Raw genomic sequence first — 24923 nt, 5'->3', positions numbered from 1 at the left:
ATGTGTAAATAATATTACAATTTCCAAATTATTTCATAGAAATTAGGTTTTTACACTAAAACATTAAAGAAAACTTAAAAATACAGTTATTTTGTTTTTGTAAATAGATCTTCATAGCTAAGTGAAATCTAAAATAATTTTAAATATCCCGCCACGCCCGCTTTTAGCCGTGTAGTTCGGTAAGTAGTCCATCGAGTCGCTAGCGTCTAGTGTGACAATCAAATGTATGCAACCAAGCACTCTCTTCTCTTTTTATTTCTCTATGGGTTGTATCCAGCGGTGATAGGGAAAGCTTAGTAAATCTCTCAGCGGCTGACTTCCAGCTGTGACGTCTGACAGCTGTCGCTTACTCAGCTGTCCAGCCGCTGTGGTCGTAAGCTCGTAGAGCTCTTCTAAGAGCTAGTAGAGCGCTTCTAAGCTTCGTAGAGCTCTTCGTGTAACTTTGCGTCGATTTCACTAATTTTGAGTCATTTTTGCCAAACTTCCGGTCATAACTTTTAACCGAAAATAACATCAAGCCGGCTTGCTAAGGCGCGTCGAGTAATATATCGCTTATATTATTTCGGAGACTTTAAAACAGTACTTCCGGTTTCAACTCTGGAACCGTCCGAGCTCAAATGTTCCATCTTTAATACCATCATTTTGTTACAAGCTCTAATTCGATACCTCATTTTTTCAATGATCGATATTTCAAGGTTTTCACGTTTTAATGTTGTAAAATGGGTGAAAACAAAATACTTACGAATATATTCTCTGCATATACCTATCTACAAGTAGTCAGTAGGAGGCAGTGAAAATATTTACCTGAAATAAAAAAAAACAAATTGTTAATTTCGTGTGATTGTTTATCGTTTAATTCGATGATGGGTAAGTAATTAGCAATAAATTGACAATGTGTATTAGTGTACATCTTAAAACTAGGTAATTTTCAATTTTTTAGAGTTTAACGGAATGAGATAAGTAGCACACGGTGGTGCTTTAAATTAGAAAAAATTTAGCAATAGAATATGGACTTTATCTCCTAGCTGCCATATCATATGGATATTGTAGCTTAAGAGAAATATTGTCTATGCATGCAAAGAACATAGCAATTTTTATGCTCATACCAGGTTTCTCTATTTTCTATCAGGCTAAACGGGAAGGACAAATGATATATTATTTTTTATAAACTCTATCAGCACTATTTCGACAGGGATAAATAAGATTTGCATTGAAGGATTATAGGAACAATTTAGCAAGTACGTTGAACATTATTTAAGAACATTTAATATCATCATGACAGAAAATGAGAACATACAAAAAACCTTATTAATACTTTTGAAAGAAGGATATTAAGGAGGATATTGGGACCCATTTGCAATAATGGTATGGAAGATGAGGTTCAACCATGAGTTTACCAATATTACAAAGAACCCTCTATAGCAAATTATGCAAAAATACAAAGATTGCGCTGGGCAGTCCACCTTATAAGAATGAATAATGACGTAACACCTAGTATAAGAGTATAACGCTTAGCGGAACTATGGTGGGACGTCGGCCAGTAGGAAGACAAGGAAGAGGTGGATAGATGAAGTGAGAACCAATGCTGAATAGATATTGAGGATGGACAACTGGAGGAGAGCAGCCAGAGACAGAGATACTTGAAGGTGGATAATGGGGAGGCCAGGGCCTAATTTGGTCTGTAGCAGTGAGAGCCCTTTTCATTGCCGAGATATAGCTGTGACTACGTAGTGTTAGCATAAAAATTGTTTTTCGGAAACGGTTGCAGCAATAAAATGTTTCTTGGCGTAAAACTTCAACAATAAATTCGTTGCGTTTCACTTTTTTATTTTTATCGTTTTTGTCCGAGATCTCATCTTTTCCCTGGGTGAGTTTTCCGCTAGGGGATGAAAGTGTAGCTTGTTGATATTGGTCAATGTACCAATTGATAGTAATTAATTAATTAGGAATAAAATATGCCACCAAGATGGGCCCTGTAGCTCTTCCTTGCCGAGATATAGCTTTAACTATGCTAGCTTTACCGTAAACAGCATAACCATTGTTTTTCGGAAACGGCTACAGCAATAAATTTATTCTTTCCGTAATAAATCAGCAATAAATTATAGTCTTGGTTTGAATTCGGCCTTATTAGGATATGCTAACTTTACATAATATAATCTAACAATAAAACACTGAAAACGTTTGTTTTCTATACTTCCACAAAATTTATTACAACTATGTGACTACAGCTGTTTCGGCAGAGTGCCTCTCTCAAGTGATTTAGATTATATATAAACTTAACTCCAGACTAATCTCATTTGACGTAAAAAGTCTTTTTCCTAGTGTTTCTCCTACAGAAACTTTTGTTTTAGTTAAAAATTTTTTGGACCATAATAGTACAAATCCCATCATTGCATCTGAAATTTTACACCTTCTTGAAATTTGCATAAATCAAGACTATTTTGAATTCAATAATCAAATATACACAAACAACAGTGCAGGACTTATTATGGGTAATCCTCTAAGCCCGTTGCTATCAGATATATTTATGAACCAGCTTGAAACAACAATTTCTAAACATCCCGTATTTAAACAGTTCTTATATTGGTGGAGATACGTGGATGATATTATACTAGTATGTTTTACAGGAACTAACAGGCAACTTGACCAATTTCTATCATACATTAATTCACTTCATAGTAATATTGAGTTTACAATAGAAACCGAACAGAATAAGTCCATAAACTTTCTAGATGTAACAATTACCAGACTACACAACAAACATGAGTTCTCCGTATATCATAAACCTACCCATACTGACACAACTATACACAATTTATCATCCCATCCTACACAACACAAATTAGCAGCCTACCATAGCATGATACATAGACTGACAGAAATTCCCATGTCAAAAAATAATTTCGAGATAGAACTGAACATCATTAAACAAATAGCAGTAAACAATGGCTATAACGAACAAATAATTAACAAAACTTTAAACCAAAAACTCCATAAGAAAGCCCTGAAATTAGTCTATCCACCACCACAGAAAGAACCCAGTACCTTCTGCTCTATCACATATACTGGCAAGATAACAACAAAAATAGCCAGATACATAAAAAAGAAAGGAATAACACCAGCTTTCAGAACTAACAACAACTTAAGCAGATATATTAAGAACAGTAAGAGCCGAAAGAGAAAACAACTACAGAGTGGTGTTTACACACTAACTTGTGGTGACTGTCCGGAAACTTACATCGATCAAACTGACAGAACCTTTGACAAACGGATAGCAGAACACAAAAGGGCTTTTAACAATAGAAAAACAGAAACTTTTACATACGCACTTCACCTTCTAGATTTTAATCATTCTTTTAATGAATAGTTTCAAATTCTGCATATTCAAAATAAAGGCCTTAAGCTATCTTTATTAGAATCTATGGAAATTAATAAACTGAAAAATACAAATATAATTCTGAATGATCAACTCGAGACAAACAGCTCCCCACTCCTCAACCTCTTCAGTTAAAGACTTAAAAAGGCAAACCCATAGTAATCTAAATCACTTGAGAAAGGCACTCTGCTGAAACAGCTGTAGTTACATAGTTGTAATAAATTTTGTGGAAGTATAGAAAACAAACGTTTTCAGTGTTTTATTGTTAGATAAAATGAACTTCCATCAAGTAACGGTCGAATTCATCAATTATTTACATATAATTAGAAGTAATAGCAACTCTTGGACATAAACTATTTATAATTTATTTGTTTTATAATAACAAGTTCAGCATCAGTTGATGTAACATTGCACGAATAACAACAACACTAACAAAAGACTATACCTACTACAATTATTATCATAGCCATTGCAATTAAAAAAGAATCTTAAATTATTTAAGTAGTTATTATAGTTCATTAAGTAGTAATTAGTGTTGTATTCTACTAACGATAATCAAATTCTGAATGTTAGATCATAAAGTTTTCTTCATGCAATGCGTCTATATGAAAAAGATAATTACGGTTCACTTATCTTAATTATTCCATCTTTATATTGGCAAATTGCCTATTTCTCCGATTCCTTTGTACTTTTAATTAATATTATATTCAAAGTTTTTCCGCACACATTCAAATCCAAAAAGTTATCGGTACCCTTCAACTGTAGGTACATGATTGTTCCAATCTTTTTTTGTTTTGTATTCTGCCACTTATGTCCTTCGATTATTCAAAGAGTTCGCATCCTTAATCATGATCATAATCATGAAAATCTAATCAATTCTCCTATTGTTGTTATGTAGATATTTTTATCATTTCTTGTTGTGTTATGTCAACATTCGTTGAGTGATTGTTAATAAGATAAAATATAAGTATTTTACTCCTTTCTAAATTGTTAATTTTACTAAATTATTTATATTTTGCAAGCTGCCTCTATTATGAATTTAAAATTCAATCTTTAAGTGGTGTATAGCCATTGAAAAAGATCGTCGGTAAAACACTAAAAACTTCATCAATAAACTATCTCACTTGCACTTACTAACATAGTTACCTAATAATCAACATAAAAATGTCTTTATTTGAGTGGGTAGTCCTATTCTTCCCCAGGCTGTGGGTGAAAAAACGTGATATAATTCAGGAATTTTTGAAACCTACCAGGTGTTGTAAAGGACGATGGCAGAAATAACTTCGACTGAAATGTAACCAAAAATTTTGTGCGGTTTTTTATTTATGACGTTTTTCATTTGCTAAATTTGCAATTATTAAAGATTTTTAATTTTGCAGCTTAGAATATTCATTTTAGAGAAAAACTTTTAAATAGAAAATTGTAGTAAATTAAAAAACCTACAATTTGAGCTATGGCAAATTTAATTTCGTTAATACATTATTGCAAAACAGCCTGCGAAAGGTCCAAAATGGCCGTTTTTTGCAATTGCATTATTTATTGTAAAAATAAATTTTATGTATTTTTTAAGGCTTTAAAATGAAGATCTTTCAAAACCAAAACCTAAAAAAAATTTGTAGGGCGTGATTGATGAACTTGTTGCTTAGATATTATCATTTGTTTATCCCAAGGGGTCAAATGTCTAAGGCTATAACTTTTTCAAAACAAATCGTAGAGAATTAATCCACGATCCATTCTCCTTCTAAAGACTTATATTTTCATATTCTGATGTAAATAAATGCGTATAAGATTTTTTTCAACCTCTTATTTCGGGTTTTAAAATAAGGGGGCCAATTTCGTTATAAACATTTAGAACTGAAGCCGCCCTGTACATCCTATGAGTTTCTAACTTGCAGGTTATTGTTGCTGAAGACAAAGTAAAGATTCAAAACAAAATAAAAATTTTCTACGACCAGCTGAAGCCTATGTTTTTGTTTTCTTAAATCGTAGTGACTTTATTTATAACAATTATTAAGAAATGATTTCACAGTCATTGACTAAAGAAAAACTTATATTATCTTAAAATAAAAATTATTTTAACCGAAAATTACATTTAATTATTAAAAATGATTTTTAAAGTGTAGTGGAGATTTATTTTTCGTTACGAATGTGAGGTTGCCCTTAGCAACGGTTAGCAACTTATAATACATTGAATCACGGTTTTTGCTTTAAATTTTAAAGCACCGCTTGGATTGACATGCAATTTGGCAAACACATAGATAACATGTCAAAGATTAAAAATGTTATTGGGCCTCTCTGTGTTTTTTTCATGGGGGTGAGTTTCACCCCTTATAAGGGGTAAAAAAATATATGTTCAAAATAAGTTCGGAAATGGATAAAACGTCTAATTCTAAGCACCTTTTGTTCTATAGCATTTTTTCACCAAATACTTTTCGAGTTATTTTCGAGTAAATACCTTCATTTTTCAACAAAAAAAACACGGTTTCAGGCGGTTTTGGACAAATAACTCAAAAAGCAAGCATTTTATTGAAAAAATCATTTTTATCAAAAATTTAGCAAATTAAAAATTGAAAAAAATGATGTATGTATGAACTCTCTAGACCCAGCAGAAACAAAGTTCCAGCTAATAAAAAATAGGTTCATATCCGTCAAATTTCAAAGTGAATTATTTCAACGTAAAATAACCAAAAAATCATTTTTGGAGAAAAATCATTACAACTTTTTTAAAGTGTTTAAAAAAATATGTATATCTGTTTTTTAAAAATTTTATAGCATCAAAAGTAAGCAAGTTACGCTGAAAATAAAGTTAGTCTCTTTTTTTTGGTCAAAAAATCTCAGGAAAGTCTCCCCCTACTTAGCATCAAAAATGAAATTAATCCATTTAACTTCAATGTTGTTTAACTCGTGTATGTGTCGTTTATGTCTGTAAGTTTTATCGGTTCAAAGTGCTTATTTTTGAAGGGGCTGTAGTTAAAAGGACTCGAACTAGTCAATAATCACGCGTGTATGCAAATTTAGAACAGCCATGTCTTAACCAATTTTTGCCGTCCTAAAAAAGCAAAGAATCCAAAATATTCAGAAAAGCAAAAACTACATTCTTTTACTCTTTGTGATTTTTGGTCACACTAATAAATTTTAAGTTATTTTGAAAAACAAGATTTTTTTCAAAATTAAAAATTAAAATAGATTTACTTTAAAACCATTTTTTTAATAAGCCCTTTGAACCGATCATACTTACAGATCATATAAATAATACATGAGCACAGTAACGTGTGAAGCGGTAATGATTAATTTGATTTAAGATGGTAATTAGGGGGTGACTTTCCCGAGTTTTTTTACCAAAAAAAAAAGAGATCAACTTTATTTTCAGCGTAACTTGCTTACTTTTGATGCTATAAACATTTTTAAAAAGTTGTAATGATTTTTCTCCAAAAAGTGCATGATTGTTTGGTTATTTCAAGTTGAAATAATTCACTTTGAAATTTGACGGATATGAACCTATTTTTCATTAGCTAGAACTTTGTTTCTACTGGGTTTAGAGAGTTCATGCATACATCATTTTTTAAAAATTTTAATTTGCTATATTTTTGATATAAATGTTTTTTCAACAAACTACTTACTTTTTGAGTTATTTGTCAAAACCGCCTAAAAACGTGTTTTTTTTTTGTTGAACAATGAAGGTATTTACTCGAAAATAACTCGAAAAGTATTGACTTCGTGAAAAAATGCTATAGAACAAAAGGTGCTTAGAATTAGACGTTTTATCCACTTCCGAATTATTTTGAACATATATTTTTTCACCCAGTATAAGGGGTGAAACTCACCCCCAGGACAAAAGCACACAGAGGCCCAATATCATTTTTATTCTTTGACATCTTATCTATGTGTTTGCCCAATTTCATGTCAATCCAAGCGGTGCTGTAAAATTTAAAGCAAAAACCGTGATTCAATGTATTATAAGTTGCTAACCGTTGCTAAGGGCAACCGACACAATAAAATAAATAAATCACCTTCGTAACGAAAAATAAATCTCCACTACAATTTAAAAATCATTTTTAATAATTAAATGTAATTTTCGGTTAAAACAATTTTAAGATAATATAAGTCTTTCTTTAGCCAATGACTGTGAAATAATTTCTTAATTGTTATAAATAAAGTCACTACGATTTAAGAAAACAAAAACAATTATTTCGGCTTCAGCTGGTCGTAGAAAATTTTAATTTTCTTTTGAATCTTTATTTGTCTTCAGCAACAATAACCTGCAAGTTAGAAACTCATAGGATGTACAGGGGCGGCTTCAGTTCTAAATGTTTATAACGAAATTTGCCCCCTTATTTGCAAACCCGAAATAAGAGGTTGAAAAATGTTATACGCATTTATTTACATCAGAATATGAAAATATAAGTCTTTAGAAGGAGAGTGGATCTTGGATTAACTCTCTACGATTTTTTTTACCCCTTGGGATAAACAAGTTATAATATCTAAGCAACAAGTTCACCAATCGGTCTCTACAATTTTTTTTTTATGTTTGGTATTAGAAGATCTTTATTTTAAAGCATTAAAAAATGCATAAAAGTTATTTTTACAATAAATAATGCAATTGCAAAAAATCGGCCATTTTGGACCTTTCGCAGGCTGTTTTGCAAAAACTTTTTAATGAAATTAAACTTGCCATAGCTCAAATTGTAGGTTTTTTAATGTACTACAATTTTCTATTTAAAAGTTTTTCTCTAAAATGAATATCCTACGCTGCAAACTTAAAAATCTTTAAAAATTGCAAATTTAACAAATGAAAAACGTCATAAATAAAAAACCGCACAAAATTTTTGGTTACATTTTATTAGAAGTTATTCCTGCCATCGTCCTTTACAATACCTGGTAGGTTTCAAAAATTCCTGAATTATATCCTGAAATCGACCTATTTTTCACCCACAGTTTGGACTATTCATAAAACTATTATATTTTTTAACACATTTTTAATGCAACAATCATAGACATGGCTATGGCTGTACTTTAAAATGTAGAAAGACTTCGAAAGTTTGCTATTCTTTGAATGTGTATTTCTTCTTCTTCTTTACGTGCAATCTCAGCGACGGAGGTTGGCAATCATCATGGCTATTCTGATCTTAGATGCTGTTGCTCTGAATAGTTCGATTGTTGTGCATCCGTACACTTCTTTTTCCTTCAAATGTTCCTCCTACACAGTTCAAATGCTTCCAACTTATTAGTAGTCGACGCCTAAGTGTCCATGCTTCTATCTCGTAAAGCAGGGTCGAGAAAATATACCACCTTGCCAGCCTAACTCTCAAGTCTAATTTCAGTTCTCTTGCACAAAGTACCTTTCTCATTTTATTGAAGTTTGTTCGTGCTTTCTCTATTCGAACGTTGATTTCTTTGGAGTAATCGTTTGTGTGATGAATTATTGTGCCAAGATAGTTGTAGTTTTCAACTTGTTCTAAAGTTTTACCGTTAATTGTCAGGCTTTCATCATTATTTTGGGTTTTTGATATCCTCATAAATTTAATAGTATCGTCCGCATATCTAATGTTTTTAATTGGTGTTCCATTGAACTTCATTCCTGCTGTTTCTCCCTCAAGAGCTCTTTTCATAATTTCTTCAGAGTATGCATTGAATAGTAGTGGTGACAATACACCCTTGTCGCACTCCTCTTTTGATGTGTATTTAAATGCGTATTTAAAATTTAGCAATTATATTAAATAATCTATAATAGTTATTTATGATATAAGTGTTAAAAGTACACGTTTAAGGCACGCATGTGAAAGTTTGCAGAATGAGCGATAGCGAGTTCTGCAATTCACATGAGTGTCTTAAAAATGTACTTTTTAACACGCATATCATACAATATTTTTTCTACAAACGTAATTACAGGACAATATCTACAAAAACTTTTACTTGAACTTGACTGACATTCCAATTTTATATTTTTTTTACATTACATCAAAATTGCTTATACTGTCAATACGAACTGCAGTGCCTTAAAATTTTTTTAAAGCACTAGTGCCCTAAAGTAGCATTTTAACGCTCGTATGGAGTGCTAAAAATTGCATTTTTAACACGGTTGTAGAAAAAATAAATAATGGAACCAAACTCCGTATTTTGATCCAACTCAACTGTTTGAAGGCCTTGTAAAACGATCCCAGCAATTATAGAAGAATAAATCTGTTAAGCTTCATTTTGAAACTTCTAACAAAACTACTAACGAGGAAGTTATCAAAAATAATTAATATATTAGATCCACAACAAAGATCCCGAAGCGCGAAACATATTGTAACGATGCAGTTGTACCTGTACCTAATCATGCAAATTTAATAAATCTACAGAATACTACAAAACAGTCTACAAGTGCTTCTTAATTTAGAAAAGGCATTTGATAGAGTGCGACTATCAACATTGGATATCATAAAACTGACAGAAAATATACACATACGTAGGAAAGAACACAGGTTTAGGACCCATTGGAATAACAAGACCTCAGCCTAAATCTTAGAAAGCGAGTACTAAAATGTTATGTATTTTCTGTTCTTTTGTATGGTGTGGAGACATGGACTCTTAATAAACAATGCCTCAATAGATTGGAAGCATTTGAGATGTGGACGTATCGAAGAATGCTGAGAATCTCCTGGACAGACAGAATAACCAATGATGAAGTACTAAGGAGAATACAGAACAGCAGGGAGATACTTGGATTCCATCAAAATAAGAAAACTTCAATACTTGGGTCATATAATACGTGGTGACAGATATGAACTCCTAAAATTAATTATGCAGGGAAAGATTCAAGGAAGGCGCAGCATAGGTAGGAGAAAAATGTCCTGGCTGAGAAATCTCAGAGAATGGTTTGGATTCAGCTCAACTGAACTCTTTCGGGCTGTAGTGTCAAAAGTGAGAATAGCAATGATGATTGCCAACCTTCGTCGCGGAGATGGCACGTAAAGAAGAAGAAGAAATAACAAGTCAAACAGTCAAGTTCAATAACATTCAAGCTTATATTGGATGAGATGATAAATCTTTCACTCCTGCTGAACTTAAACTGATGTGTAAATAATTTAACCATGAATGAGGCGCTCAGAGCAACAGTGGCCTAACCCACATCCTACAATTTTACCAAAACGCTTTAATTACATTAAAGTTATCCCTTATTTAAATATTTTCAGATGCAGAGTAGCTCTACCAATGGTTGCTTGAGCCACTCTGCATCTGAAAATACTTGGTAATGTATAACTTTAATGTAATAAAAGCGTTTTGGTAAAATTGTGTGATGTGGGTTAGGCCACTGTTGCTCTGAGCGCCTCAAATATGCTTTAACTTGTGAGTTACATATCAATCATATCAAACTTCCACAACAAATGTACTAAACCGTGGTATAAGTCGACGTTTTATAAGGAAAATATTGAAAATTGGAAAGTATCATCCGCATAAGATACAATTGGTTCAAGAATCGTTAGACGATGATTTTGACCGACTGATAGAGTTTTGCGACCAACTGATGGACATTTGTAATGACGACGAACATTTTGCAGCTAATGTAGTGTTTTTACGAACAATTTACCTCGAGCACGCAAATATTTGTGGCGAACAGCTGGTTCGTCACAAAGGACACCGCACACATCTTATGGAAAATATAATTTCACTCAAATTCAATAAGATTTACATTAATAGATGCGTCCTGAAATTTCAATAATTTGATACCATTGACCATTGCGCCAACTCTGTATTTTGATTAACAAGAGCGTAAATTGATAAAAATAAATCTAAAATCAAATAGGAATGTACGTGTGTCAAAGAGAGAAAAAAGATCTTGTGATTCGCTTACTCCATAAATCTTTCTCGAGGGATTAAGGCAGAGGCTTACTCTTATCTTTTCCTATTATTATTGATGATAAAGTAGGTATAATTTGGTTAGTTGTACCGCCTCTAATCGGCTTAAGCTAGTGGTGAATAGACTGTATTCAATAGCCGTTATACTAGAGATTTAACATATCGGAAAAAAACGGGAAAAATTGGGAAAAAACAGGTTTTTTCCGTTTAGTGAATGAGCCATTTCAGAAATATAAGCCTATAGCTTCCATTAGTTGGTCTTCATTCAATTGTTCTTCTTTAAAGCGAGCACCAAGAAGATTGGCTGCAAAGTGAATCGGCTTAGAACAAAATTCGTAGCATTGGAAAAATTGGAAAAAATGGGAAAATTTAAATATTTTTTCATAGAGACTTGAAACGTGAAAGTATCAATTTTAAACTCGTTTAAATATATTTTGTAACAATGATATCTAAGATATAAGCACAAACATGTTTATGGGGTCAAAAATTATAATTATTATCTAATAATTCAAAGTATGAAAACCGAAACTTCAAACGTAGAAAGCACATTATTTAACCAAAGCGCTCAGTGGTATATTTTCATCTGAGTGTGAATCTTCAGACCAAGCATCTGATTCAGACTCGATCTCCGCCTCATCATCCTGGACGGATAAAACAACATTATTTTTGTCAGTCTCTTCTAAAGTGGATCTGGTCTCGCATCATAAATGAATATCTGTTTTTCGTTTATAACCAAATTTAAATGAATAGCAACCACTTCTGAATTTTATTCTGTGATAATTATATTTATTTGGCTTGTATGTATGAGGCAGTGTAAAGACCAGTTTCTTTCTGAAGAGGCGGAAGATGGAGATTCATTTAAAATTCGGGAGGCAATTGGCATAAGTGGCTGCGATGTACACAAACCTTGCCACCATATAACGGATGAGTACTATTCGCACTATCCCATAAAGAATTTCGATCAAAAGAATCCAGTTTTTGTTTTAAATTGGGCCAGATTTGCCACCACCTTCCCTACATTGGGTTTAGTGAATGAGCCATTTCAGAAATATAAGCCTATAGCTTCCATTAGTTGGTCTTCATTCAATTGTTCTTCTTTAAAGCGAGCACAAAATCGGCTTAGAACAAAATTCGTAGCGTTCTACAACATATTTTAGAAAGCTTTCGATAAGAGAACTAGTCTGGTCAACTTGTTTGGGAATATTTAATATAGTCGGTTCGCTAAACTCAGACACAACTGACTAGTGATTTTAGTAGGTATTTTTTTTTGTTTTTGGCCAATTTTGCCCAAATTGGCAAAATTACTAACTATGTATTTGGTAATTATTAACTATTTAGTAATTATTTTTTTGTCAATTTTACGAAATTGGCAAAAATACTTACTAAAATCACTAGCCAGTTGTGCCTGAGTTTAGCGAAGCGACTATATTGTGTCTTTTATATACCTAGAGACAAAAGGCACTTCTAATAATGTAGATATATCCGATTCTACTAAATTTATCGATACGTTATGCAGAATTTGTTTAGTAGGTATGTATATTGTAACAAATTTCAGTTTTTCCGTATTTTTCCATTTTTTCCTGTTTTTTTTTTCGGAAAAAACAAGTTTTTTTCCTGCACCCAATTTTTCCGGGAATTTTAAATCTTTACGCTAGACTAATCGTATTTATGAACGTCAGTTTTATGGACTTCAAAATGCGATTTCGATAAACTTTAATTACAATTAACGCAGTAATTAAGCAAAATTCAGAGTTGGCGCAATGGTATCATATTATTGAAATTTCAGGATGCATCTATTCATGTAAATTTTATTTCATTTGAGTGACATTATATTTTCCATAAGATGTGTGCGGTGTCCTTTCTACCAGTGAGGACGAGGCTTTATGTCGTCTACTTTTCATTTCTGTTCCTTATAAGCCGCGTCCTCACTGGTAAATTCTTACGTGCGTATTGAATTCATAGATATAATAACCTGTAGATTAGTATTGGCCACTCTGTGCATCGAGGTGTAACGGCGATATCGGACGCCATTGGTCAATATTCATTTTGAGTGGTCTAGCCATCTTTGTCCGTCATATTGGCGGTATCGCTTAGTAAAAAGAGATAGATAGACCAAACACCGACCATTTGTTTATCGTTCGTTGTGCGCGTCTGCTCAGGTTGTGTGGAGTAAATAACGCAACGTACACACTGCAAACCATATGCGACGCAAATCCGACAACCGATGGAGCGTGTGCATTGTGTGCGTCGAAAATTCTTGCGTCTGATCTATGCGACGAACACGTCCACATTAGCACAATTCTGCCCTGTTAATGTAAAAGGCAGTAAGTAACATTTTTATCAAAAATGATATATTAATGTATCCTACCTAAGTAGTAACTGCTCTTACTTTTACAAAGGGTTTGGTGCACATTTATAGTCAACTTATACCAGAACTACCAATGGCAAAAAGCAGTAACTAACAAAGTATCTCTCAATGTGATGGTAACGGGCAGTATCCAACGTAATAAATAACTAATTACTGCTGTTTGCCTACACAGAGATCTGGAACATAATTTTTAATGTAAATTTAAATGGCAGTATCTACTTAGTAAAGTAGATACTGCTATTTTCCTTCACATTTGTATTTAAAGTTTGTATTATTATCATAACATATTTAAACATCACCTGATTTAACATCCGTTAAAATAAACACATAACAGAAAAAAACTAGAAATTCCTAGTAAATTACACGATAATTGTAGAGGTGTCCCTACGCAAAAGAAACTAGGTATAATTTCGCAATTGTGCCCTCTCATACCTGAAAACAGACGGCATTTTTGGCTTTCATTAAAAGAAGATGATTTAGAAGACTTAATAAATTTCGAATAGTTTTTTCAATATTATGTAATTAATTACGATTTTTTTCTTTTTCTAATATGAATTACATTTGATTACACTACCGCTTTATTCTGCATTTCTGTTTTATTTTTAAAACCGATATTTACATGAAGCTGGCAATTCTACATTTTTGCTAAAAGAAAACAACTTCATTATTAGGGCAAAAAGCAGTAACTGCTGAATTTTCAGCCAAAAAACAAGGAACACAATTGTTTGATTTGTCAAAAATTAATGCATATTTTTTAATGTTTTTTAACGTTTTTCTGCTTAAAATTAAAGAAATAATAAATTGTGTGAAAGAAAAAATCTTAAATTACAAATAACTCCAACCCATTATTTTGGCACTTACTGCTTTTTACCTTATCACGGCAGAATTTACCTCGAATAGCTAGTTCGTCGCAAATTTTTACCAGTGAGGACGCGGCTATACTACGTGATTTGTTTTAGGTTACATTGATAACGCTAATATAATGGAAAGATGATCAAATTTGATATTGCACCCTCAAAAACATGTGTAAGATACGCATCTGTTAATAAATGTGTATAAATGTACCAGAATTCTAAATACCCGTAATACTTAATTACCAATTCATATGTGAAAGTGTGCAAACTGTAGATTTCATGTTGTTTTTTTTTTCATTACACCGACTTCTAATTGTTAAATTGTAATGAGGGTTTTTTTCTTAATGTAAAACAGACATGAATATTCAATTAGAAGTTTCTTAAATATGCCTGCTTATTCATTAATGTATTTTTATTACACAACAAGAGGTTACTTGAGACTATATAGAAGTGAAATACTTTGAAGTTTTAAATAGATTTATAGATTTATTACGGAGTAAAACGAGATATTTTATAATATGACTATAATATGCAATGAAAAGATTTATATAACTACCAGTAGAGACTATTAAAATGTCTATTACGATAATGTCGACTTGAGTCTAACTGCAAAGCAGTAATAATAAAGCAGTATTTAAGACTTTATACGACAGAAAACTTTTAATCTTTCAAAAACTTTCTATCCATTCAATCCCTCCTTCCTCCTTTAGTTCTACAAAGTCGAGTAGCATACACATTATAGACGAGCGACTCACTCCCAAAAAACGTTGATTTCTCGAGATACTGACCACGGTGTGGTGAATGGCTAATTTTGGTCATAATTTAGGTTTTTGATGGTGCTGAAAACTAAATGGGGTTTATTTTGAATTTTATGTGGGGGAACATTGTCAAAATCGCAATTTTGCCCTAAAAATAAAAAAAAAGTAAAATCACATTTTTTGCGTTTAACTTGCTACAACTCTGTTCTGTTTTAATATTTTTTTCTGAAATTTTTATAATATATATTTATCATCTTTCTGAAGAAAACGCGACATTGTCTGCGACAATGTTTCATGCTTTCAGTCTTATTCTAATAAAAGTTATGAATTTTTTAAAATAGTAGTGCAGATTCCTGAATTGCAAGGTTCAGATAATCGCAAAAGCTGAGTGACAAAATTTGAAATTTAGCTTTTTAATCACGTTTATGTTAAAATATAAAATTAAAATTGTTTCCTAAAATTAAAAGTTGCACTATTTTTTCTCTATAAAACAATTTGATCTAAAACTCCCCAGAAAACTATTTTGCGACTCTATATTTTATAATAAACGTGATTAAAAAGCTAAATTTCAAATTTTGCCACTTAACTTCTGCGATTAGACTTTTGCAATTCAGGAATCTTCACCTTTTACATTAAAAAATTCAAATTTTTAATTAGAATAGGACTGAAAGCTTGATACAGGTCCCATTGTCTTCAGAAAGGTGAGAAATATATACCTTAAAAAATACGTGATTTCGTTTTTTATTATTTTTAGGGTAAAATTGCGATTTTGACAATGTTCCCCCACATAAACTTCAGAATAGACCTTATTTCCTTTTTCACTACCATCAAAGACATAAAGTAAGACTAAAATTAGCCATTCACCACCCATGGTCAGTATCTCGAAAAATAAGCGTTATTTTGGGGATGTATAACGTCGATATTGGATTAAAGGACATTGTGGAATAAAAGAGAATGAAGAAGTGGACGAAGATGCTAAGAAAGGAAGTAGAACTGGAGAGCTTTTAAGTTATAAATGTCCCCACAGTGAAATTGCCTGCCACGTAAAACCCACAATACTAGCCGAATGGAGAGAAATGTATAGTAACAGTCTAAAGGGAAAAATTTATAAAAGCATAGTTACTAAGCCTCCTGGCCAGTCTTGGTTCTCAAGACTTTCGGGAAGCAAGCGGTTTTTCTCTGTTTTGTGCAGGTTAAGGTTCAACCATGTTTTAACTCCCCAGTACAAATATAAAATAAAATTGAGTGATTCTCCTAATTGTTCATGTGGAGAAGAAGGTACAGCGGAGCACATGATCCTAGGCTGTTCTAGAATAATAAACGAGGTTAAATTATTAAATGAAGAATTGGCCAAAATACCCAAAATCACCAGACCATATAACCTAACTCAACTATTAAGAGCAGAAGATTGCAATGTTTATCAAATTTTGTACAAACATATTTTATGTATTAGATTAAGTTTATAACCTATGTTTTTTTCCTTTCGTGTTAAGCCCTACGCCTATCCGAGGTCCACCTGTCTCGTCTAAATGCTCTGATCGACCCCTGAGTGTCAAATTGTGTCCTAGTCTAATATCCCAAATTATATTGAAAAAAAAGACAATGAAAAATAAAAAAAATATCAAAAAAAATATATATAAAAAAAATAAAAAAAAAATTAAAAAAAAATAAGTAAATAAAAAAAAATACATAAAAAAATGATAAAAAAAATTCACAATGAAAAGAAATAATTCCAAATAAAAACAAAAATCGTTGAAAATTAGATATAGGTATATAAAATAGTTGTTTGTAAAATTGGAGCAGGATTGTGATTGGATACATACCTGAACAAATCAGTAGAAAGCAGGAAGCACTCCTTTAGAGCTTCCGCATAAATAATACAAATAATCCCAAAAAGATAAGATGGCGAATGGACATTGACTCCGAAGCCAATAATGCTCAAACACACACACACACACACACACACACAACGTCGATATTAAAAGTTGCACCATCGTTTTTCTATAAAACATTTTGTTCTAAAACTTTTCAGAAAACTTTTTTGTACTCTATGTTTTAACATAAACGTGATTAAAAAGCTAAATTTCAAATTTCGTCACTCAAGTTTTGCGATTCAACTTTGCAATTCAGGAATCTGCATTTAAACAATTCATAACTTTTATTAAAATAAGACTGAAAGCTTGGAGCAGATCCCATTGTCTTCAGAAAGGTGAGAAATATATACCTACTAGAAATATTTTAGAAAAAAAAATTAAAATGGAACATTCATTTTTATTTAATTTAAAGGTAAAATTGCTGTTTTGACAAAGTTCCCTCACATAAAATTCAAAATAAACCTCATTTTCGTTTTCAGCACCAACAAAAATATAAAGTATGACCAAAATTAGCCATTCGCCACACCGTGGTCAGTACCTGGTCATTTTGGGAGTGCTTGCCGCTCGCATATTACTTGTTTCCGTTACTATCATAGGGAATCTATCCAGAAAAAATTGTCTCGACATTCTCAACATTAATATCACAAGAAAGTGAGAATAAATTGACAATAATGTGACAATTTTTCGAAAACTTGTTGCCTGGCAATAGACACGACAGCCCGACTATTGCCGAACGGAAACAATTTTGAGAACAAAAGTGAAGCATTATTTTCTTATTTATTCTTACTATTGTGTGATATTCGACAGATTATTTTTTAATACTTACTTATTATAAAATTCAAGGCGTTGTATAAAAACAATCAGTGACATTATTTATCCCAATTAATGGGACACACATTTTTCAACTTGTCAAAGTGAATAGCATAGTTTAGCAAATATTCAGACGAAGATATCAATAAAACATTAGTTAAAATTATTTATAAATACAGTTCTATTCATGAAATAATCTTACCGAAGTACACAGGAGCGCTTAAAATTGCTGATTTTTATTGTCCTCGTGATAATTTGACATTAGATGCAGAACTAAAAGTTGATTATGGTTCATTTTCTTAAATGTGACAGTTGTCAAAACTAAGAAACTCGTTGTAAATAAACAGAAACAATTTACCTAAAAATATTCCCAGTATAATAATCTAGGTAGAAAATTCCCGGTATAATAATAATCGTATTTGGCAGAATTAAACATGTGATGCAAAATCTTACTACACGATTGGAAATTAAAATCATTAAAAAATAATCGATAGAAAAAAGATAAGTGACGTTTTTGTATTGCAAGCATTATTCTTCTAATGTTTTCTCTGACGTTGTTATCTTTCAAGGTATATGAAGGTGTCCGCACCTTTCAGTTCCAAATGCTTTAGCTGAGATAGGAAAAAATATTAATTAAAGGTTTATGGTTCACAAAATTTAATAGTTGTTAGGGGGACTACATATGCGCACTGTACACTGTGAAGAGTGGAGAAATATAACGGGCCAAGTGACAAAAATACACAATCGAGAAAAATGAGTTTTTATCAGGAAACAGTACACTATATATAGACTAAGAGCCGCTATAGGTGAAATTTCTTAATCATTTTAGGCACGATGGGACCCTATAACTTAAATAGTAGAACCTAAAAGAAAACGTTTGAACACTGTGCCGTCACTTTTTAGTGGCACATGCGTCGACAGTGGCGCATCAAACTTTCCACTTATGGACTGGATAAATAAATTAAAAGTTAACAGAACTTACTAACAGAATTAATTTTTTTTTATTTTTTTAAGTTCTATGTGATTAACACATAGGATTCATCGTGATTTTAACCCACCACCCCTTCCCCCTGCCCCCACCATCAAAAACTTCATTTTTCGTTTTTATTTTTTGGTGGGATGCAATCAATTTTAAAATTTCAAAAAATTCACACGCATAGTTGAGGCTTTTATAAAACATGCCTATTTTTTATAGACCCATAGGTAGAGTGTACATAACCTCAAAAAATTAAAAGAAATTTTTTTTTCAAAAAAGCGTATAACTTTTTTTGAGGAATAGCTGCAGGTCTAATTTTTTCTTAATCTTGTGTGTTTTATCAAACACTATATTTCTAATTTTTTTCAGATTTTTCCGTAAGTCTCCCCACCTTCAAAAATCCGAAAAACTGTTTTTTGGGGGGTTTTGGGGGATTTTCCCTTTTTTATAGACTTCATAATATATCAAATCAATTTTGTTTTTAAAGGTTATATGTAACTCGAAGTAACTGAGTTCTTTAGAATATTTAAAAATAAGAAAAACACGTTCAAACCCCCCAAAACCCCCTTAAAAAACCCTTTTTTGGATTTTTGAAGGTGACGTTACAGAAAAATCTGAAAAAAATTAGAAATATAGTGTTTGATAAAATACACAAGACTAAGAAAAAATTAGATCTGCAGCTATCCCCAAAAAAAAGTTATATAATTTTTTTCAAAAAAAAATTTAAAATTTTTTTTGAAGTTGTGTACACTCAACCTACAGGTCTATAAAAAATAGACGTGTTTTATAAAAGCCTTAACTATGCGTGTAAATTTTTTGAAATTTTAAAATTGATTGCATCCCACCAAAAAAAAATAAAATCGAAAAATAAAGTTTTTGATGGTGGGGGCAGGGAGAAGGGGGTGGTGGGTTAAAATTACGATGAATCTTATGTCTTAATCACATAAAACTTAAAAAAATGAAAAAAATTAAATTCTGGTAATGAGGGAGGGTATTTTTTAATTTATGTATCCCGTCCATAAGTGGGAAGTTTGATGCGCCACTGTAGACGCATGTGCCACTGAAAAGTGACGGCACAGTGCTCAAACGTTTTCTTTTAGGTTCTACTATTTAAGTTATAGGGTCCCGTCGTGCCTAAAATGATTAAGAATTTTCACCTATAGCGGCTCTTAGTCTAATATACTTAGCGGCGAACGCTATCTATTGAATTTATTTAGAGCTGTTTCCAATGCAACTGTCACTTGGCTCATAATACAGGTTAACGGCATTTTTTCATAGACTATTATAATGGAAAAACAGAAATATTGATTTTTTGTCACTTGGCCCGTTATATTATATCTCCACTCTTCAATATGATAAATGTGTCGAATATTATGTATTGTTTGGATGGTGCTAAGAACTAGCGATAGGATTGTGAATATCCAATACAATCAATCATATGTATTAATGTGATATTCAAAGATCGGTGTGCTCAAAGCAATTGATTAGATAATTAACTAATTAATTAAATTTAATTTTAATGATGCACTTATGATTTAATCACACTATTTAATGCTCTAATCTCAGGGTTTTATATTCTCGTGCTTCAATATCTCCTTTGCTTTACATATGATAAATAAGGTCAAAGATTAACGGAATAAAACACATATATGGTACAAAAGCATCTATTAAAATAAATTCACCCTCAAAATATCCTCTAAAAATAATATCTCCTATTCTGATTATTGAAATAACCCTACCACTATCTAAAGTACTTATTGAAATTTGCGTTATGAATAATTCTACCAAAAAAAATAAAACTGTCTCTCGGATGATGAGTTGTCCAAATTCTTGTCTCTGGTCGCCTACAATTTACTCTTAGCAGCCCCCGATGTAGTCAGCAATCTCGCAACAAATTATTGCAAGCCTATTGTCATTAATGACCCCCTACAGATGCACGTATCTTTCAAAAAACAATGCTAGCCTTTTCTCCTCTCGATAAACTGAATCTATTTCTCGTTCCGGCATGCAACGGTGACTCTTGGAATATAAGTAGAACAATATAACTTACAATGCTTTACGTGATGAGCTTCCGTCAGGACACTTATTTCAACAAACTCACAACTATTCACTTATCTGCCTTACTACTTCAGGAGACTCTTAGAGATCACCACTAGTCGACTTAACGATCATTTAACAACTGACTCTTCTTCCACCCTCTAACATTTCGCTAAACTCCCATTCTTCATACCTAGCCCCTCCTTTTTCCTTCTTCACCAATCCGAGTTCCTCAATTTTATCCCCATCTACCTTTCAGATAACAAACACCAATTTTCCCTACCATTAGAAATTTCCTAAAACTAATTACATGCCAATCGGTTTTTTTTTCCTTTCTTAATATCTAAACAAAGATTACATTCATTTAAATTTCTAAATACAATTGTTCCCTCGCCGCAAAAGTCCATTTGGGAAACCCGGTCTCATTGTCCAAACACATAACCACTTTCTTATCATACTAACTGTACAAAGAAAATACTTAATCCCTATTTAAATTTTGTTTACCTACGGCCATCCAAAGATAATTGACTTTCATTTCTTCGAAATGAATTTTGGTATATTTTTATTATATGTTTTAACTTTTCTAAAATATTAAGATCGAAACCATATTAATTCAAATTTTACATATCTTAACAACTCCCCGCCATTTGATTTGCCGAAAAAAATTCTGTTATTTATTTAAATGACACAAGTTTTTTTTAGGATCAAATTATTCCATTATGTTACCAAACTCTACTCATGATACTTATAAATGTCGTGAATGTTAAAAATACCCCGTATCTTGCCTGTCTCTATATGCGCTAATTCATAACTATTTACCCCATTTTCCGTATTGACCCTATATGGACCTTCAAATACCGGCATCAATTTAGCACAAATACCATTTTGTAAATTGGACACCCTCAGTGCCCTCACTAAAACTTTATCCCCTTTCTGGAATGTAACCGGCCTTCTTCTTCGGGTCCTCTCTTGCCTTTGGAGATATTTCTCTCCACTTCGTCTCAATCTTCGTTGAACCACCTCGATCACTTCTTCGTATTGTCTGGGGGCGGTGTCTTCCCACGGTCTCGTAGGCATTGTTCCTTTCATTACATATAAAGGCGTCTCCTTGGTAACCGTATTTGGTGCACAGTTCAAATACGTCTCTATTTCAAACACTTTTCTGTCCCAATGTCGATGATGTTCTTCCGCAGCAATTCTTAGAAATTTTGTGACTTCTTGTATAAAACGCTCTGATGGGTTGCTCTGTGGATGTCGGATGCTTACAAATTTTGTATTTATGCCTCTCTCTCTTAATTCCCCTTTAAAACGGTCATTCCTAAAGTATGTCGCATTGTCCAACAAAATATTGTCTGGTCTTCCCACTGTTTCGATAAAATCGTCTATCTTCCGAAGTATTTCAGCTCCTTTCGTGGTTCTACATGGGTACAGTTTTAAATACTTTGAGAAAACATCCACCATAACTAATATGTGTTTATTCCTCTGTGTTGTTGTTATTAAATCGCTCAACATATCAATGGCGACAATATCCAGTTTCTTCCGAGCTATGACGTTTTTTGTGATGTTTTCGTTTTTGAAATTCTTACTTTTACACTTTTGGCATGTCTCGCAATTTCGAGTCATCTCTTTGGCTATTGTATAGTCCTGTCGACAAATGTAGTTCTCCCTGAACATAAGCCACACCTTCCTGCTTCCAATGTGTCCGTTGTCACAGTGTAATTTTGCTAAAACTTCTTTTGCCATCTGTTCCGTGATTACATATAGTTCTTTACCATCGACCCTCTTAAAATATAAGTTATCTTCTTGTTCGGCCCTTTGCTTTTCTCTTTCATCCAGTTGTTCCTGATTTTCCCTGATCTGAGCCAAAGAAAATAAGCCTGCTTCTTCTCTCATTATGTTCATGCCAACGTGGAGAGTTTTGCGGTCCTCTTTGCGGAATTGTTCATCTCTCGTCAACGCATCAGCCAAGATATTGTCAGTTCCTTTGATATATTTAAATTCAAAATCATACTCCTGAAGTAAAAGAATGCCCCTATGAATTCTATTATTTACCAGCCTATTTTTCATTATATGTACCAAAGCTGCATGGTCTGTTTCAACGGTGAATTTTGCCCCTAGTAGGTAAAATCGTAATTTATTTATACAAAATAACACACTGGCGAACTCTAATTCAGTAACGCTGTACTTTCTCTCATATGTTTTGGTTACACGGGAGACAAAACAGATTGGCACCTCTACATCGTCTTGGATCTGTGATAACACCCCTGCGAATTTTGTTATGGAAGCATCGGTCCGGAGAATGAAAGGTTGATCATATCTTGGGTGGTGTACTCTTACAGCTGTGGAGAAAGCTCCTTTTAAATTTTTGAAAGCCATTTCTTGTTCCGTTCCCCATTTCCACCTAACATTTTTCTTAAGTAATGCTATCAACGGTATTTCTTTTGTGCTGATGTCTGGTATTAGTTTTTTGAAATAGTTTACCATTCCCAAAAATCCCCGCAATGTTTTTAAATTGGTTGGCCTAGCGTAGTTATTTATAATTTCGATTCTATCTTCTGCAAGACTAATCCCTTTTGTGTCTAATTTGAATCCTAAATACAGTATTTCCTTTTGGAAAAACTGACACTTTTGAATATTTAATTTCAATCCCGCTTGATCCAGTTCTTCTAGCACAGTGTGAATATGTCGTAGATGGCTTGTTATATCTGGTGAGAAAATTAATAAATCATCTATGTAATGTACAACAAATTCTTCATGCCTATTTAAGATTGTGTTCAATGCGCGAACCAAAGCAGCGCATGCACTCTGTAGGCCAAATGGTACCACCCTAAATCGGTATACCACTCCGTCGATCGAAAAAGCGGTATAATTTCGACATTTCTCTGCCAAAGGTATTAACCAAAAACTATGTTTCAAATCGATTTTGGAAAAAATGTGTGACCCTGTGATTCGTCCAAATATGGCTTCGATGTTCAAAGGCGCTTCGTATTGCGCGATTGTGTGTGAATTAATGTTTCTTGCATCTAAACATAATCGCAAATCACCACTCGATTTTTTAACGCATACTATCGGGTTGATATATGGAGAGTCACATCTTTCTATCACCTTGTCTTCGATCATTTTTTCAATTTCCTGTCCGACGCTTTGCCTGTATTTATACGGGATTGGATATGTCTTGGATTTAAAATTTTCTAAGTTTTTAACTTTAAAAGAATGTTCATAATTTTTAGCCACTCGGCTTTCTTCATTAATCAAATCTCCATAACTTTCTAGAATCTTCTCTACTTCCTTTTCCATATTTTCTCCACATTTTAATTTTCTTTCATCCTCATTTTGTTCGCATGTGTTCACTGTCCATAATATTTCTTCATAAAATTCTGGATTCTCGTCCATTATTGCCATTTCTTCTCTGTCCTCATCCTTTATTTCTTCTTCTGTTTTTTTTTATCTTCAATTTCCATTTTGTATCCCGAGCACCATGTTTCTACTGCTTTCATTTCTCTTATGAGAACTTCCTTTTCTTCCTGCTTCCTTTCTGTTTTATCGTCGATTGCCGACAATTCTTCCGTATCTTCGATTTCCTGTCTTTCTCTTGTATCCACCGTGTTTTCCTTCTTTCTTTTTGAACTCTTCTTCTTTTTCTTCCTTCTTTTTTTTTTTTTTTTTTTTTTTTTTTTTTTTTTTTTTTTTTTTTTCTTGTACTTTCGGTTTTTCCTCTACAGTCATATTGATTTCTTTATGTTTTTCCTGTTCATTTATCTTTTCAACAATTATTTTCCTCTCTATTTCCGTTTCTTCTTCTATGTTGTCTGGTTCTGCTTTGATTTCCAGTTGATTCTCCGAAAAATTTATGGTGATATGTTTTTCACTCAATTCATCAATTCCCGCTATCATATCATGGTTTAAATCTTCGATCACCACACATTGCATAATATAGTATTTGTCTCCCACTCTGATCCGCACTCCCAAACCTTCATTTACTGTCGTCAATTTTTTGTTGTTTGCACCCACTAAAGCAACCCTAGGAATTT

The 24923-nt window shown here is 32.6% G+C and overlaps 1 protein-coding gene across 5 annotated transcripts in view; it reads right to left on the bottom strand.

The window, feature by feature from the left end:
- The window catches only part of LOC114336805 (tyrosine-protein phosphatase 10D), a 365560-nt gene that overhangs the window by 258662 nt on the left and 81975 nt on the right, over positions 1-24923 (bottom strand). The gene's annotated exons all lie outside the window — the stretch shown is intronic.

The sequence above is a fragment of the Diabrotica virgifera genome, chromosome 5 (genome assembly GCF_917563875.1).
Source record: "Diabrotica virgifera virgifera chromosome 5, PGI_DIABVI_V3a".
NCBI lineage: Eukaryota > Metazoa > Arthropoda > Insecta > Coleoptera > Chrysomelidae > Diabrotica > Diabrotica virgifera.
The sequence above is the reverse complement of the archived record's forward strand: the minus strand, read 5'-3'. Positions and strand labels throughout refer to the sequence as shown.